Source organism: Pseudophryne corroboree, chromosome 4 (assembly GCF_028390025.1).
Source record: "Pseudophryne corroboree isolate aPseCor3 chromosome 4, aPseCor3.hap2, whole genome shotgun sequence".
NCBI classification, from domain to species: Eukaryota; Metazoa; Chordata; class Amphibia; order Anura; family Myobatrachidae; genus Pseudophryne; species Pseudophryne corroboree.
The window spans coordinates 161,550,799-161,570,259 of record NC_086447.1 but is presented as its reverse complement, the minus strand read 5'-3'; positions in this window follow the sequence as shown (position 1 = coordinate 161,570,259).

The window sequence follows — 19,461 nt, the reverse complement described above, 5'->3', positions numbered from 1 at the left end:
TCTCTGCCTGAGACACACTCCATGGAAGAGTACATCAAAGAGAACCTGGCGAAGGGTTTCATCCGACCATCTTCTTCTCCAGCCGGCGCAGGCTTCTTCTTCGTTAAGAAGAAAGACGGTGGTCTGCGTCCGTGCATCGACTACAGAGGTCTGAACGACATTACCGTCAAGAACCGATACCCTTTACCCCTGATTACCGAGCTCTTTGATAGAGTTAGTGGTGCAACTATTTTCACAAAGCTGGACTTGAGGGGTGCCTACAATCTCATCCGAATCCGTGAAGGTGACGAGTGGAAGACCGCCTTTAACACCCGTGACGGACATTATGAGTACCTCGTCATGCCCTTCGGATTGAGCAACGCTCCAGCAGTCTTCCAGCACTTCGTGAATGAGATTTTCAGGGACATCTTGTACCGCCATGTCGTGGTTTATCTAGACGACATCCTCATCTTTGCTAATAATCTCGAAGATCATCGTTTCTGGGTAAAAGAGGTTCTTTCCCGTCTTCGTGTCAATCACCTCTATTGTAAATTGGAGAAGTGTGTGTTTGAAGTTAAAACCATTCCGTTTCTAGGTTACATTGTGTCCGGTTCCGGACTAGAGATGGATCCTGAGAAACTCCAAGCAATCCAGAATTGGCCTATACCCTTAAGCCTCAAAGGGGTCCAGAGGTTCTTAGGGTTCGCCAATTATTATAGAAAATTTATACGAGACTTTTCCACCATTGTGGCGCCTATCACTGCATTAACCAAGAAAGGTGCTAATCCGTCCAAGTGGTCCGAGGAAGCTACACAGGCCTTTCACCTTCTGAAGCAACGGTTCATCTCTGCACCAGTTCTGAAACAGCCCGACACCGACTCTCCTTTTATCTTAGAGGTAGATGCCTCCTCCATTGGAGTAGGAGCAGTGTTATCCCAGAGGGCCAAAGATGGACATCTACATCCTTGCAGTTTCTTCTCCCGGAAGTTCTCCCCAGCTGAGCGCAACTATGCCATTGGCGATCAGGAGTTGCTAGCCATCAAGCTCGCTCTGGAGGAGTGGAGATACTTGTTGGAGGGAGCTTCCCACTCAATCACCATACTTACCGACCACAAAAATCTTTTATATCTCAAAGGCGCACAATGTCTGAATCCTCGTCAGGCCAGATGGGCACTTTTCTTCTCTAGGTTTGACTTTAAACTCCAGTTCTGTCCGGGTTCTCAGAATCGTAAGGCCGATGCCCTTTCCCGCTCATGGGAGCAAGAAAATGAGTCCGAGTCTGCAGACAAGCATCCTATTATTAATCCGTTGGCATTCTCCACGGTAGGGATGGACTCTACGCCTCCACCAGGGAAAAGTTTTGTTAAGCCAGTTCTAAGGAAGAAGCTCATGCATTGGGCCCATGCTTCCCGTTTTGCTGGACATACAGGCATTCAGAAAACCCTTGAATTTATTTCTAGGTCCTACTGGTGGCCAACTCTGAAGAAGGACGTTATGGAATTTATTGCCTCCTGCCCAAAGTGTGCCCAACACAAAGTCTCCCGCCAGTCGCCTGCGGGGCAACTGGTTCCATTATCTGTTCCCCGTCGACCTTGGACCCATTTGTCGATGGACTTTGTTTCCGATCTACCTATCTGCAACAAGTTTAATACCATCTGGGTGGTAGTTGACCGGTTCACCAAGATGGCACATTTCATCCCTCTCACCGGTCTTCCGTCAGCTTCCAAGTTGGCTCAAGTGTTTATACAAGAGATCTTCCGACTTCACGGTCTTCCTGAAGAGATCATCTCGGATCGTGGAGTACAATTTGTAGCCAAATTTTGGCGAAGTTTGTGTCAAGCCCTCCAAGTCAAGTTAAAGTTTTCCACGGCTTACCATCCTCAGACCAATGGTCAAACCGAGAGGGTGAATCAGGACTTGGAGGCCTTCCTCCGTATATATGTGTCTTCCTCTCAAGATGACTGGGTTCAACTCCTTCCTTGGGCCGAGTTCAGCCACAACAATCAATACCATTCCTCATCTTCTTCTACACCATTCTTCATTAATTATGGATTCCACCCTAAAGTCCCAGAATTCCAACCGCTTCCCGCAACTTCTGTTCCAGCAGTGGATGTCACCTTGCGTCAGTTTTCAAATAACTGGAGGAACGTCCGCGCAGCCCTGCTTAAAGCCTCATTCAGGTATAAGAAGTTTGCCGATAGGAAGCGTAGAGCGGTTCCTGCTCTCAAGGTGGGTGATCGTGTGTGGCTGTCCACGAAGAATTTGAGGTTGAGAGTTCCCAGCATGAAATTTGCACCTCGCTACATCGGACCCTTCAAGATTGAACAAGTCATCAATCCTGTTGCCTACAGGTTACAGTTACCATCCTTCTTGAAAATACCCAGGACATTTCATGTTTCTTTGTTGAAACCGCTGATCCTGAATCGGTTTCATTCCGCACTTCCTCCAGCTCCCAAAGTTCAGACTCAACGGGGAGTCGAGTACGAGGTGGCCAAGATTTTGGACTCACGTTTCCGTTACGGTCAGTTACAATACCTCATTGACTGGAAGGGCTATGGTCCTGAAGAACGCTCTTGGACCAATGCCTCAGACGTCCATGCTCCTGCCTTGGTCCGAAATTTCCACGCAAAGTTTCCTTTAAAGCCTAAGAAGTGTCCTGGGGCCACTCCTAAAGGGGGGGGTGCTGTCACGATCCGGGTATCTGGACGCCATTACTTACCCTTCAGATGCCTCCTAAGGCTGGCTCAGCGTTCCAGGACCGGATTCCGCTGTTCCTGAGTTTCCACATGCAGAATGTCAGAGTGGTGATTTCATCAGCCGCGGCCTCCGCTGTGCCCGCGTGGTTAAATGTGCACTTGTCAGTCTGGCGTCTCCTGTCTCCTGTGGCCGGCGTCGCCATTACTGTTTCAATTCTCACATGGATTACAAACCAAACTTCCCTCCAAGTGTCTGCATGGGCGCAGCCATCTTGGATTTTGTCATCTGATTATTTCCACCAATCTGCTGTCTGTATTGTTGATTTGCATAATTGCCTAGCCAACCCCTTCCTTGCTGCAGGTATAAGTATGCTGTGCCTGAGCAAGGAAGGCGTCAGTGCTTTGGTTGTCTAACCTAGTTCCAGTTTGTCTCTCTCCTGTGGTTGTCTTCCAGGTTCCAGCTCCTGTCTCCAGACTTCTGCTATAGAGACCCGCACCAGCATTCCATCTGCGGTGTAGCCTGACTCTCCGATCCATTCTGGACTCACCTGTTTCCAGCTACAACAATCACCTGCTTCCAGCCCAGCTTCCAGCAGTGTACAGCTTCTCTTAAAGGGCCGGTGTCCTTTCTGCAGTTTACCACTCTCCACCGGTATTATTATTTCACCGCTCTCAAACAATCACCTGCTTCCAGCCCAGCTTCCAGCAGTGTACAGCTTCTCTTAAAGGGCCGGTGTCCTTTCTGCAGTTTACCACTCTCCACCGGTATTATTATTTCACCGCTCTCAAACAATCACCTGCTTCCAGCCCAGCTTCCAGCAGTGTACAGCTTCTCTTAAAGGGCCGGTGTCCTTTTCTGCAGTTTACCACTCTCCACCGGTATTATTATTTCACCGCTCTCAAACTCCAAACTTCATTATTATTTCATCGCTCTCAAGTTCGTTTATTATTTAACTGGTTCCAGCCAGTATCCACTCCGTACCAACAACAGTCTGGTTCCAGCCAGTATCCACAGCAGCCGTTTTACCTTCAGCAGCCCAGCCTTTCCTGGAACATCAGCTGGTACGATCCTGGGTTCTCTCCATTGCTACAGTCAGGCCTGGTAAGGACTTTCCAACTAGAAGATTATAAGAACTGTCTCACACTACCAGTGCCTGTGGCCCTTGCCACCCTGTAGTACCCAGGAATTGTATTTATCCTCTGTTGACTTTTATGTTTCCTTTTACTGCTGCTGTGTTACGGAGTTTGTCATAATAAACATCATTGACTTTTATCCTGGTTGTCGTGGTCACGCCTTCGGGCAGTTATTCTACATGTTACTTACATGTCTAGGGGTCTGATACAACCTCCCAGGTTCCGTTACATCTCAGCCCCTACAACTGAGGCTGCCTCCCGTCAGCTCAGGCCCTCAGTTGTGACACCCTTATACTACGTATAACATTTTTCAAATTGAGGGCATATAGATTGTTAAATGTTTTTGGAGAGCTTCATCTCTAAAATAGTGATTGATTTAGTTGTCCATCCAATGGGGATCTCCCCATAAATGCATACTTGAATTTTCCGGGACAGTTCTGGCATGTGCATTGAGCCCTATAGAATTGCCTTTAGACGTACTATTTTTAATTGTCATTTACCTGTACCCTGCCTCAACCAAGCTTCTAATAGGGTGTAATGACCCTAGATAACAGCCACAATTAAATCCTTATTCTGTCATCTGACGAACATATTCATACCCTCTTCCCTCGTGTGCTTTTACGTCTCTTGCTTATCCTATCTTCTTTTCAATACTCCCTTTGATGGCACCAAATTCTTTGGTTTTCTGCCACCCTAATACTTACAGTATTTCATTGCTGTTTACTGACACAGCTATATTTTTATACCCTGTGCTTGTCCTATATTGTATTGAACTGTAAGTCACTGTCTACATGTTTTGCTTATTTGTTTATTCTGTAATTGGGCGCTGCGGATTCCATGTGGCCCCATGTAAATAAAGGATAATCTAATATATAAAAATGAAAATTTGTCCTTCTGTCTTTCTATACAAATCAAGAGTTTACAAGCGAAGATCGTGAAATTTTACATACAAGCGTATTAAAATACGGCGGAGGCAACTAAAACAATTTGAAATCCCTAGCATCCCTAGGGGGGCAGACAGCAGAACAGAGTATATCAGGAGACAGCATAACTCTGGAATTGCTGGAGCAATGTACTCAAAAATTGGTACACATATGCCTTACAATCTGGCAACAAACACTGTGGGGGGAAGACACCACTAGCACCCCTAGGGGTGAGGAAGCAGCACTGAGTATTTCAGCAGACAGCATAACTCTGAAATGCCTGCAGCAATTTACAACAAACTTGCTACACATATGACTAACACTCTGGAAACAAACACTGTCAGACACCCATAGCACCCCTAAGGGTGGGACAGCAGCACAGAGTATGTCAGCAGAAGCAAAACTGTGGAAGGCCTGAAGCAATTTACACCAAACTTGGTGCACATCTGACTTACAATCTGGGAACAAACTCTGTGGGGATTAGACACCCCTAGCACCCCTAGGGGTTGGCCAGCAGCACAGAGTATTTTAGGAGACAGCATAACTCCCGAATGCCTGGACCAATTTACAACAAACTTTGTACACATATGACTTACACTCTGGGAACAAACACTGTGGGGGTAAGACACTCCTAGCACCCCTAGGGGTGAGGCAGCAGCACAGAGTTTTTCAGCAGACAGCGTAACTCTGGAATGCCTGAAGCAATTTACATGAAACTTGCTACACATATGACTTACACTCTGGGAACAAACACTGCGGGGGTAACACACCACTAGCACCCCTAGGGGTTGGCCAGCAGCACAGACTATATCAGGACATGCATGATTTGTCAGTGATGACAGGGCTGCATGTGACAGGGCCAGTGACATGATGTGAGGATGGGAATGCAGGTAGCACATACCCACATACTGAGAGTTATATAGTGGAAGTAGCATGGTCCCCCAGCAGCACACAGTATATCAGGAGATATATAATGTGCTACGCTATATAAGAAACTGTAAAAAAATGATAATTTCACAAGAGCACCGACATAATGTGAGGAGGGGAATGGAGGCAGCAGGAAGCCAGAGACTGAAAGTTGTATAGTGGGAAGAGCAGGGTCCCATGGGGGAACAAAAAGGGGTCCGGCCACTACACAAAGTGCTTCAGGGAAGCAAGATATGCCTATATACTAAGGGGTATATGCAATTGCGGTCGAATTCCAAAAATGTCGAAAAACGGGACATTTTCGCCCAAAAAAAAAAATCGACAATGCAATTCAGTACTTTTTGTCAAAAAAACGGACTTTCCAAATTCGACTTTTTGAAATTCGACATTTGTCAAATTCGACATTTCTGCAATGGTACAAATGCAGCATTTCGACAAAAGTATATTCAATTGAAGATTGTAAATTCGACAACAGTGCTTTTAGACAGTAAATTCGTCATTTTCAATCCGCCACACTTTGCTGGCGGAATCTAATAATTTTTTTTAAAAACATGTTTTTTTGTGTGTTTTTTTTATTGGTAATAGCATATCTATTTATATTAGAAGGGATTAGGTACTTGGTTTGTCTATTTAGGAGGTACAAGTATTATTTATATATTTTTAAAAATATATATATATATTTTTTTTTTATGGAATGGGGTAAAAATCAGAAAAAAAAATGCGTGGGGTCCCCCCTCCTAAGCATAACCAGCCTCGGGCTCTTTGAGCCGGTCCTGGTTGCCAAAATACGGGGGGGAAAATGACAGGGGATCCCCCGTATTTTAACAACCAGCACCGGGCTCTGCGCCTGGTCCTGGTGCAAAAAATACGGGGGACAAAAAGAGTAGGGGTCCCCCATATTTTTTGTACCAGCACCGGGCTCCACTAGCTGGACAGATAATGCCACAGCCGGGGGTCACTTTTATACAGCGCCATGCGGCCGTGGCATTAAATAGCCAACTAGTCACCCCTGGCCGGGGTACCCTGGAGGAGTGGGGACCCCTTCAATCAAGGGGTCCCCCCCAGCCACCCAAGGTGAGTATCATTTTATTTTCAGGTACCCCGGATTTGTTGACATTGGAGACGTGGCAGTCGGCGTGTCAACATAGGTAAGTATGTATGTGTCGGCATGTGTGAAATAAAGTTGTATTTTCACGGTGTGCGTGTCCTGTTTTTATTTGGGTATTTTTTTGCAGTAGAACTACAGGTACCAGCGGCCCGTTTCCCCCCGCATGCTGGTACTTGTGGTTCTCCAAGTACCAGCTTGCGGTGGAGGCTTGCTGGGACTTGTAGTTCTTCTGCAAAAAAACAATATTCTTTCATTTTTACACATGGCTATCAGCCCCTCATCCGCAGCCCATGGATGGGGGGGACAGCCTCGGGCTTCACCCCTGGCCCTTGGGTGGCTGGGGGGGACCCCTTGATTGAAGGGGTCCCCACTCCTCCAGGGTACCCCGGCCAGGGGTGACTAGTTGGGTATTTAATGCCACGGCCGCAGGGAGCGGTATAAAAGTGTCCCCCGGCTGTGGCATTATCTGTCCAGCTAGTGGAGCCCGGTGCTGGTACAAAAAATACGGGGAACCCCTACTCTTTTTGTCCCCCGTATTTTTTGCACCAGGACCAGGCGCATATATGTCGAATTCCGGCACCCACCTGCCGGAATTCGACGGTCGAATTGTGTCGAATTTAAAAACGGGCGAAAAAGAGACGCAATTCGCCCGGAATTGCATATACCCCATAATCTCTAACCAAAGTAAATTAACGAACAACTATCATTCTAATTTACCATCCTCATCCCGTATCAAAGCACGGGTATTCAGCTATCTACAATGTTATTTATACTGTGTGTTTAATATTTATTTTTGGAAACACACATTCTTAAAATCCCAGGCAACGCCGGGTACTCCAGCTAGTAATAATACTAATAATAATAATAATAATAATAATAATAATAATAATATTATCCAGAAACAAACACTTAATTCCCTCTGAATATCTGCCAAAAGTCATACTGTACATGCATTTGTATAATCTTGATTAAACTACTGCGATGCCCTCTACATTGGCCTCCCGGCAAAAGAACTGCGCTGCTTACAACTGGTACAAAACACAGCTGCCAGGGTAATAACCAGCCCCGTTCTAGCCACATACCGTAACACCCATTCTCTACTCCCTCCACTGGCTGACTGTAAGATGGCGATTCAGCTTAAGATTGGTTTACTGACTTTCAAAGCCCTACATGACCAGGGCCCAAGGTACTTGAAGCAGCTTCTGATTCCGTACTGTCCCACTCGATTACTGCGATCTGTATATGAAGGACTTTTAGCAGTACCAAGAATCTTCCGTAATTCATCTGGGGGTCGAGCTTTTAGCCATGCGGCACTGATTCTGTGGAACTCACTTCCCCATGCAGTTTGAGAGGCCGCCACTCTAGAATCCTTCAAAACAGACTCAAGACTTTCCTGTTTACTCAGCATTTCACTAATGTCCCTTTAGTCTCTCCATGTTCTTTACATTTTATGAAAAACTTTTGTGTACTTCATTGTTTCTGTACTGTATTATGTTCAATCTATCTGTTTAGTGCCTTGAGTCCCATTGAAGAAAGCGCTATATAAATAAAATTATAATTATAATTATTATTACTCGCTCTTCCAACCCACCAGAATGATATCTGTGAGTGACGTTAGGGTAGACAGCAGCTTAATACTATAACACAGTCTCTGGGTGTGATGTATGTCCTTGATACTAATGAGTGACCAGATATAAGTTTGGTGTGCATGCTCTCCTATCCCATCACATGTAACAAACCCCAACCATAAAAACAGCATTCTGTACCTGCGGGTCAGATACAGTGCGGATCGGACACAGTGCGGGTCAGATACAGTGCGGTTCGGACACAGTGCGGGCCGCATACAGTTTGGGTGGGATACAGTGTGGGTTGAATACAGTGCAGGTCAGATACAGTGAGGGTTGGATACAGTGCAAGTTGGATACAGTGTGGGTTGGATAGTAGTGTGGGTTGGATACAGTGAAGGATACAGTGTGGTTGGATACAGTGCGGGTTGGATACTGTGTAAGATACAGTGTGGGTTGGATACAGAACAGGTCAGATGCAATATAGGTTGGATACAGTGTGGGTCGAATACAGTGCAGGTTGGATACACCAAAAGTGCACTTACTGTGACAGGGGGTGCCAGTGATGTCCTCAGTGCAGGGGTGACGGCGGTGTCGATATTGCTGGGGTGCTGGCAGTGTGCAGGTGCCAGCAGTGTTGGCAATGCGGGGGTGCCCACAGTGTCCCCCCCAGCCACCCAAGGTGAGTATCATTTTATTTTCAGGTACCCCGGATTTGTTGACATTGGAGACGTGGCAGTCGGCGTGTCAACATAGGTAAGTATGTATGTGTCGGCATGTGTGAAATAAAGTTGTATTTTCACGGTGTGCGTGTCCTGTTTTTATTTGGGTATTTTTTTGCAGTAGAACTACAGGTACCAGCGGCCCGTTTCCCCCCGCATGCTGGTACTTGTGGTTCTCCAAGTACCAGCTTGCGGTGGAGGCTTGCTGGGACTTGTAGTTCTTCTGCAAAAAAACAATATTCTTTCATTTTTACACATGGCTATCAGCCCCTCATCCGCAGCCCATGGATGGGGGGGACAGCCTCGGGCTTCACCCCTGGCCCTTGGGTGGCTGGGGGGGACCCCTTGATTGAAGGGGTCCCCACTCCTCCAGGGTACCCCGGCCAGGGGTGACTAGTTGGGTATTTAATGCCACGGCCGCAGGGAGCGGTATAAAAGTGTCCCCCGGCTGTGGCATTATCTGTCCAGCTAGTGGAGCCCGGTGCTGGTACAAAAAATACGGGGAACCCCTACTCTTTTTGTCCCCCGTATTTTTTGCACCAGGACCAGGCGCATATATGTCGAATTCCGGCACCCACCTGCCGGAATTCGACGGTCGAATTGTGTCGAATTTAAAAACGGGCGAAAAAGAGCCGCAATTCGCCCGGAATTGCATATACCCCATAATCTCTAACCAAAGTAAATTAACGAACAACTATCATTCTAATTTACCATCCTCATCCCGTATCAAAGCACGGGTATTCAGCTATCTACAATGTTATTTATACTGTGTGTTTAATATTTATTTTTGGAAACACACATTCTTAAAATCCCAGGCAACGCCGGGTACTCCAGCTAGTAATAATACTAATAATAATAATAATAATAATAATAATAATAATAATATTATCCAGAAACAAACACTTAATTCCCTCTGAATATCTGCCAAAAGTCATACTGTACATGCATTTGTATAATCTTGATTAAACTACTGCGATGCCCTCTACATTGGCCTCCCGGCAAAAGAACTGCGCTGCTTACAACTGGTACAAAACACAGCTGCCAGGGTAATAACCAGCCCCGTTCTAGCCACATACCGTAACACCCATTCTCTACTCCCTCCACTGGCTGACTGTAAGATGGCGATTCAGCTTAAGATTGGTTTACTGACTTTCAAAGCCCTACATGACCAGGGCCCAAGGTACTTGAAGCAGCTTCTGATTCCGTACTGTCCCACTCGATTACTGCGATCTGTATATGAAGGACTTTTAGCAGTACCAAGAATCTTCCGTAATTCATCTGGGGGTCGAGCTTTTAGCCATGCGGCACTGATTCTGTGGAACTCACTTCCCCATGCAGTTTGAGAGGCCGCCACTCTAGAATCCTTCAAAACAGACTCAAGACTTTCCTGTTTACTCAGCATTTCACTAATGTCCCTTTAGTCTCTCCATGTTCTTTACATTTTATGAAAAACTTTTGTGTACTTCATTGTTTCTGTACTGTATTATGTTCAATCTATCTGTTTAGTGCCTTGAGTCCCATTGAAGAAAGCGCTATATAAATAAAATTATAATTATAATTATTATTACTCGCTCTTCCAACCCACCAGAATGATATCTGTGAGTGACGTTAGGGTAGACAGCAGCTTAATACTATAACACAGTCTCTGGGTGTGATGTATGTCCTTGATACTAATGAGTGACCAGATATAAGTTTGGTGTGCATGCTCTCCTATCCCATCACATGTAACAAACCCCAACCATAAAAACAGCATTCTGTACCTGCGGGTCAGATACAGTGCGGATCGGACACAGTGCGGGTCAGATACAGTGCGGTTCGGGCACAGTGCGGGCCGCATACAGTTTGGGTGGGATACAGTGTGGGTTGAATACAGTGCAGGTCAGATACAGTGAGGGTTGGATACAGTGCAAGTTGGATACAGTGTGGGTTGGATAGTAGTGTGGGTTGGATACAGTGAAGGATACAGTGTGGTTGGATACAGTGCGGGTTGGATACTGTGTAAGATACAGTGTGGGTTGGATACAGAACAGGTCAGATGCAATATAGGTTGGATACAGTGTGGGTCGAATACAGTGCAGGTTGGATACACCAAAAGTGCACTTACTGTGACAGGGGGTGCCAGTGATGTCCTCAGTGCAGGGGTGACGGCGGTGTCGATATTGCTGGGGTGCTGGCAGTGTGCAGGTGCCAGCAGTGTTGGCAATGCGGGGGTGCCCACAGTGTCCTCACTGCGGGGGTGTCGGCAGTGTAGGTGGCGGTATCCTCATTGCTGTGGGGGCTGCCATCTTGTGTGCCCTTGTGTGTTCCCCATTGAAGTGTATGGGGAAGTGCTTATTGGATGAAAGCCGTGGCAGATGGCCCTCTCAGCCAATCAGCAGTCAGTCGATTGATTTTAATGGGACTTTCAAAGTTGGCGCCTGATGCAAAGCTGCGAGATCCGTCAGCGGGATCTTGAGGTTTTGCCTTGGATAGGGATCTGGAGCAGACAAAGAGATCAGAGCTGTGGCTTCGACTGCCTCAGATCCCGAAAGTTCAAGCAGGTTCGAATTTCCTAAAATCTGAACCGCTTGAATTTCCTAAAATTTGAACCACTTATCTCTAGTTTTTATGATTTTATTGCTCATTTAGAGGATAATAATATTTCCTAACAAACTCCTACACCCATGGGGGTATATTTCAGTTAGAGGAACTATAGCAGCTTTTTGTATGTGGTATGTTTTGTCCAATAGAAATCAGCAGGCAGTGGCAGCTGATATTTGTTACATTTATGTCTAATTGCAGTCAATTTTGAATGGAACTGACAAAAACTGAATGACTTTAGACTTTAAATATCGGCTGAAATCAGTTTTAAAAATCGTCAAGAAATCGACTTTTTATTAAAAATGGAAGTTTGGCCCTGAAAACACCATGTTGATGTTGATCTATTTTAGATAACTTTTAAATCTATCTAAAATCGATCTTTAGTAAATTTACCCCATGGTGTGAAAATAAGGTGTAAATATATGATTATTATTTTTTTTTTAAATGTAGGTTCTGCTACTTTCCCGTACAGTATAGTATATCCCAAAGACTTGTGGAGCCATTACAAAACTTCTTGGAGCATTAATACATTCTATATGAACATTACCAGTCATATATAAACTAATTTAGCAACAGCTAATGTGATGACCCAAAATGCAATGGCTCTGCATTAATCGTATGCGAAGCTAAATGGGTTTGACATTTTTTATTCAAAGTGACAGCTGCATAAACATTACATTACATGGCTAATTAAGCCATGTTTTACTTCATTTTTAAAAAGGCATTCAGTGTTAGGGATATTTCCACTCCATTATTCTGTATTTCCGAGCAATTAACACTTCTAAAGAAATTGCAGAACCCTTTGGCCACCAACACTATGGTGTGGTTCATTTCTGAGCCATGTGCCATCAGAGCGCTTATAACCACGACACATTGCGACCTCAACATTCCTTTACCGTAATTCTAGAAAAAGTGTGCAGACACATATTGTGGCGCCTCTTAGCTCTAAATTGCAGTGGTGATGTTGGGTGCAAGTGGCTGATGTTTTCATGCCTCTCGATGGTTACCTCTCTGAAAGACAGATCAAAATTACACTCAGAGAGACAAATTTGAGTGGGCATTTCCTTGCGGTTACAGGGAAGTGGCTACTTAGACACAAGTGTGTTGCTGACAGTGACTGCATGTAAAGACGCAGTTGGACAAAGGTCGGCCATGTTCAAGCAGCGAAAATGCGCTGCTATAAGCCTAATGCACTCTTTGATGTTGCAACCAATGGCGCAACGCTGTCAGTGAGCATCAGAGTAGGCTTAGAATCATTCTTAGTATTTGTATATAGACAGAGACGGTGTTGCAGAAATTACTGCAGGCCCTGTACCTTTTTGATGATGCTGTGTTCCTCAAATGGTGCAAATAAGCCAAAATTTCTGTCAAAATACATATGCAATGACTTCAGAAGAGCAGGACTTTCTAAATAAGGTTCATCAATGCACTTAGGGCCTACAGTAATTCATGTTTGTAAGTAAAGCAATTTAGATTTCAGTTTGGACACACCCCACCCAAATTTAAATCTCTCTGTACATGTTACATCTGGCCCACCTGCAGTGTCCCATGGTTTTGACTAGTTGCGTGCTTTTTTGCTTTACTTACAAGCATGAATAAGGACCTTAGGGGCCCGATTCAGACCTGATGACTGTTGTGCGAATTCTTAAGGCACTGATTATCGATCGACTGTGCATGGATTACAGTGTGCATGCGTGTGGCTAAACTGCGAAAAAATCCTGCATCTTATTTGGTCGCTAGGCATACGCAAGTTGATGGACAGGAAGCAGCGTTTGTGGGTGGTAACTGGCCATTTTCTGGGAGTGTCAGTAAAAACACAGGCGTCCCCAAGCATTTTCAGGGAGGGTGTGTGACGTCAGCTCCGGCCCCGATCAGCTTGTTTCTATCGCACTGTGGGATACGCACAGGCTGCACAGACTAGAAAAATAATTTGATGGTGAGTGAGTTGCGAACGAATTTGCAGCTGACCGTCGTTCGCAGAGATTTTTGCAAGGTGTATGTATAGTAGACTTGCGCAGGGCAGGTATTCACTCTGTCTGGGCAGTGACTATCTGATTGCAAATTCATAGAGGAGCGATCAGGTCTGAATTAAGCCCTTAGTTTGGTAAAGCTGTGCAATCAAAAAGATTCCAGCGTGGAGGGTGAGATGTAAGAGGGTGGAATTGTCCCATTTTAGGCGTGTGTCTTCTTGTGTGAAAGTGGCTTAGCTGTTTCCACATGGCAAATGATTTGATTTTTGCACTGGTGCCTACATTCCCGGAATATCTGGAGACTCAAGAATTTCGTAGTAGTAGAATAGTTTCAGGATCGCCAGTGACCTGTAAGATCCAAAGGCATGATGTGATTTCCACTACATGGTATCATCATGACATAGCACACGCTGTATCATGACACAAATCGCTGACGTTTTTAGCAGCAACAATGTGATTCACAGCGTCATATCTCCCCCAAAGCTCCCACTTGGACCAGAGGGGAGGATAAAAGGTTAGGGAAGTTTGGATTGGAAATTCTAACCACACGTTTGACGGGATGCATTGTGTACCTTGAGGCTTCACTTCAGCAGTCAAGCACATATTCAGGTGCACTTTGGCCAGTATAAAACAAAGTGATACATGTAATTAAGACAGCCTTGATATACTGTACACACTCGTATTACTAAGCCAAGCAGAATTAAAATAATAAACAAAAAAAAATTATATGGGGGTGGTGGAGGGGGTGCTGCTAAAATTCACATTATGGAGCTAATGCCATCTTCATATGGCATTATCTATTGTAGTCTGCGGGCTACACGCCACAGTATTTTGCAGGAGAGTGATCACTTTACTTTGTACACATCGCAGGGATGGGATGCTATTGGAGAACCTGGCGCTGCAGGTGTGTTTATATGCATTCACAGCTACACACATCCCTGTCCATACCTGTCATTTTGTGGCTGCCCAAAATTCACTCATAGCAGGAGATAATGCTGTATTCTAGAGTACTAAATCGCTCAACTTGGAGAACCACAGATCTTCTGTGTATGTAGACTTGCTCAAATCCTATAATCCTGCTGAAAAAATCCTTGTCTTGTGCCATTTTTTTCAAGACGACGTGTGTGCGGCCTTATGCCTATGATATATATGCAGCATCCCTACCCGGATTTGGTAGGGAGGAAGGCATTGTGCACAAATTATATTATGCAGCAATAGAGCAATGGCTATGCCAGTATACTCTCTCTCTCTCTCTATATATATATATATATATATATTTATTTATTTTTTGAGACTTGAAATGACACATTTAGCGTGGAATTCAACTGCTAGTGAATCTTTTGCCCACCGCACTTTATGACAGCGTGATCTCGCACGAAAGTGTTCGCTAAGCCATAGAGCAGCAATCACATTTGTGTGAATCGGCATTTGGCTGGGCAAAGAGTGCAAGACGCTGTACCATTGTTGGCTTTTAATACTGCGGCAATGATACCCTTTTCCGACAATTGAATATCCCCTTAATGTACTGTAATACCGATAAACATTTTTTTTTTCAAATGAGATCAAATATAAAAGACATATATATTTTAAAACATGTTCCCATCTTGCTGCTTTATTAAGATATTCCCATCTTCCTATCCTATCGTATGCCATTTGCTGGAAGATGGATCTGTTTCTGTGCAACACAAGTAGTGCAGTGCATCTGACAGAGTCTATCTTATTAGAGATGATTTAATACAGCCCTGTTCTAATGCTCTAATGCACAGCACCAAATCATTCAAAGTGAATAAAACAACCAGCTCACATTTGTAAGGTCCATTTAAACTGTAGAACGTCAGAGCTGTAAAATTATTTTGAAAGATGCACTGGGCAGCAACCAAAAAGGTTTTCATATTCCCATATGTAATCTTAATAGTTTCTGTGTATTACAGCAAATCACACATAGTCAATTAGCTATGGTATTTTAAACAGCCCACAGGGAAGTAAATAATTAGCATATATGAGGAATAAACCTTACGATCCATTGGATGATTTCAGTGTAAGTGCCAGTAACTCAATAAGAAGATTAGTAAATTTTAAATATAGGGAAATGTTGGATCTCTGCTACATTTTGTTTTCAAGTCGAGAATAATTAATTCTGAATGATGCAGTTCATTATTTTATAAAGTGCAGGCTGTACACAACAGAAGCAGATGGAATATTACTGCAATCTGCTCAATCATTTTCATTGTACCGTCGCTGTATAGATCTCTAATGAAAAGCTATGCAGCATTTACTAATTTTACATAATATTGCAATTCACTTGTGGCTGCAAAACCTTTTATATCCTGTTAGACCTTTGAAGATGATGATTGTATTACTCTCTCCTATGATCACCTATCACATGAAGCACTTCTTTCATACTGTGTTATTACCTTTAATCTTATATAATGCTGGACATATTGTGCATATTGTTCAGCTTTTATGTAGATTTGGACTAAGCTCTGGTGAATCTTCATGTGACTCTTTGAGCTCTACTCTTACTCCGTGAATTCACATATGCGGTACCTTGTGTACTGTGTTGTTCTATATAATTAAATCATTTTTCTGACACAATTATTGGATGAGGAACTTAACATTAATGTGTTCCAGACAGAGGTTTGGGGTAGTAGTTGATTTACCGACGGACACAATACCGACACTGTCAAAATACCGACATTCATTATGCAGACATGTTCAAAATGCCGACATAGTCAGAATACTGACATTTGAAATACCGACCGGTGAAAATGCTGACATGTTTTTTTTAAGGAATTTTTGCCCAAAAATAGAGTTGTTCATACTTTACCATCCCAGTGGACCTGGAGGGGAAGCCATGGGAGGGGACGCGGTACACTTATACGGTGTCCATGTCAACAAAAAACCCACAGAAAAACTTATGTCGGTATTTCGACATGACAGCATTTTAAATGTCAGTATTTTGTGTATGTCTCCATTTTGGCACGTCGGCATAATAAATATCGGTAGTTTGACCGTGTCAGCATTTTGACTGTAGGTCAATGGCTGTCTGGATTATGTCCATCGGTACTGTGTCAGTCGGTAAATCATACTGAACCCGAGGTTAGTGCTGCTGGATACATACCATATGTTGGGGGATATTCAGTAGTGAACGTATCTGAAATGCTTTTGTGTTTCTCCGGCTCCCGTGGCATTGCGCACATGCAGGACCCACTGCGCATGCGTGCGGCAGGGAGATGCGATTGCATCTCAGTAAAGCGAATGCCATTGTCTGATAGACAGGCAGAGGCATTCTCAGGGCGGTTAGGGGGCGGTGATGCGGCGTTGCAGGGGCGGTTCAAAGGAAACAGGGGTGATCTGGGGCCATTTTCAGGGTTGGCTGTTTGACTTTGCACGTGGCCACTGCTATGTGAAAAATAGCGGCTGTCTGACTGTCTGCGCAGCCTGGCTGCGCAGGCAGTGGGCTACCCTAAATCAGCAATGTGATCGCAATTGCTGGCCGACATTAGCATGCTGGGCGGCTTTGCCCTGTTCTGGGCGGCCCCAGCATGCGAGAGATAGCAGTTGCAGTTTTGCTATTTTAGAAAAACTGCAACTGAAGCTGAAGAAGACTTATTTTGCTTTGTATCGTGAAAGCCCAAACAAAAACTACTTATTGTGCTGCAGAACTTTGTTTGTTTAACAATATTGTATGGTCACAATAAACAGAGATGATTCCATATCTGTTTAAAATAGGATTTTAATACCTACCGGTAAATCCTTTTCTCTTAGTCCGTAGAGGATGCTGGGGTCACATCAAGAACCATGGGGTATAGACGGGATCCACAGGAGACATGGGCACTTTAAGACTTTCAAAGGGGTGTGAACTGGCTCCTCCCTCTATGCCCCTCCTCCAGACTCCAGTTATAGGAACTGTGCCCAGGGAGACGGACATTTCGAGGAAAAGGATTTATTGTTAAACTAAGGTGAGATACATACCAGCTCACACCTCAAGCACGCCGTACAACATGGCATTTAACACAACACAAGTCAACGGCATGAACATTATCAGCAACAGGCTGACTATAAACTTAACACAACATGTGTGTAACCACAACTAATAACTGCAGATACAGTACACACTGGGACGGGCGCCCAGCATCCTCTACGGACTAAGAGAAAAGGATTTACCGGTAGGTATTAAAATCCTATTTTCTCATACGTCCTAGAGGATGCTGGGGACACATCAAGAACCATGGGGTTATACCAAAGCTCTAGAACGGGCGGGAGAGTGCGGATGACTCTGCAGCACCGATTGACCAAACATGAGGTCCTCATTAGCCAGGGTATCGAAATTGTAAAACTTCGCAAAGGTGTTTGAACCCGACCAAGTAGCCGCTCGGCAAAGTTGTAATGCCGAGACCCCCCGGGCAGCCGCCCACGACGAGCCCACCTTTCTGGAAGAATGGGCCTTCACCGATTTCGGTAATGGCAATCCAGCCGTAGAATGAGCCTGCTGAATCGTATGACAGATCCAGCGCGCAATAGTCTGCTTGGAAGCAGGAGACCCAATTTTATTGTGAGCATACAGGACAAACAGAGCCTCTGTTTTCCTAAACTGAGCCGTTTTGGCGACATAAATTTTCAAAGCTCTTACTACATCGAGAAACTTTGATTCCAGCAAGGCGTCAGTAGCCACTTGCACCACAATAGGTTGGTTCAAGTGGAACGATGAAACCACTTTTGGCAGAAACTGCTGACGAGTCCTCAACTCTGCTCTATCTTCATGGAAACATAGAAACATAGAAACATAGAATTTGTCGGCAGATAAGAACCACTTGGCCCATCTAGTCTGCCCCCTATTTTTTTTAATTTTTTTTATATTATTTTTTAACACTAACCTTATTTGATCCTTATTTCTTTGTAAGGATATCCTCATGTCTATCCCATGCATGTTTAAATTGCTCTACTGTCTTAGCCTCTACCACCTCTGATGGGAGGCTATTCCACTTGTCCACTACCCTTTCTGTGAAATAATTTTTCCGCAAATTTCCCCTGAACCTCCCCCCCTCCAGTCTCAGTGCATGTCCTCGTGTCCTATTGCTTCTCTTCATTTGGAGAATGTTTCCCTCCTGGACTTTGTTAAAACCCTTCATATATTTGAAAGTTTCTATCATGTCCCCCCTTTCCCTTCTCTGCTCCAAACTATACATATTGAGATTTCTTAGTCTTTCTGGGTATGTTTTGTGATGTAGGCCATGCACCATTTTAGTTGCCCTCCTTTGTACAGTTTCTAATGTATTAATATCCTTTTGAAGATATGGCCTCCAGAACTGAATACAGTATTCTAGATGAGGCCGTACCAATGACCTATACAGTGGCATTATTACTTCTTTCTTTCTGCTGCTGATTCCCCTCCCAATGCAGCCAAGCATCTGACTAGCCTTCCTCATTGCCTTGTTACATTGCTTACCTGCTTTTAAGTCATCTGAAATAGTGACTCCTAGATCCCTTTCCTCCTCAGTAGTTTCCAGTATAGTGCCATTAATACTGTATTTAGCTTTAGGATTTTTGAGACCCAAGTGCATGATTTTGCATTTTTTGGCATTAAACTGTAATTGCCAGACTCTTGACCATTCCTCTAGTCTACCTAGATCCTCAATCATTTGTTTTACCCCACCTGGTGTGTCTACCCTGTTGCATACCTTTGTGTCATCTGCAAAAAGGCATACTTTCCCTTTAATGCCATTTGCAATGTCACCAATAAAGATATTAAAAAGCACTGGTCCAAGTACAGATCCCTGGGGTACTCCACTGGTAACATTTCCCTCCTGTGAATGCACTCCATTTACCACAACTCTCTGTTTTCTATCCTTCAACC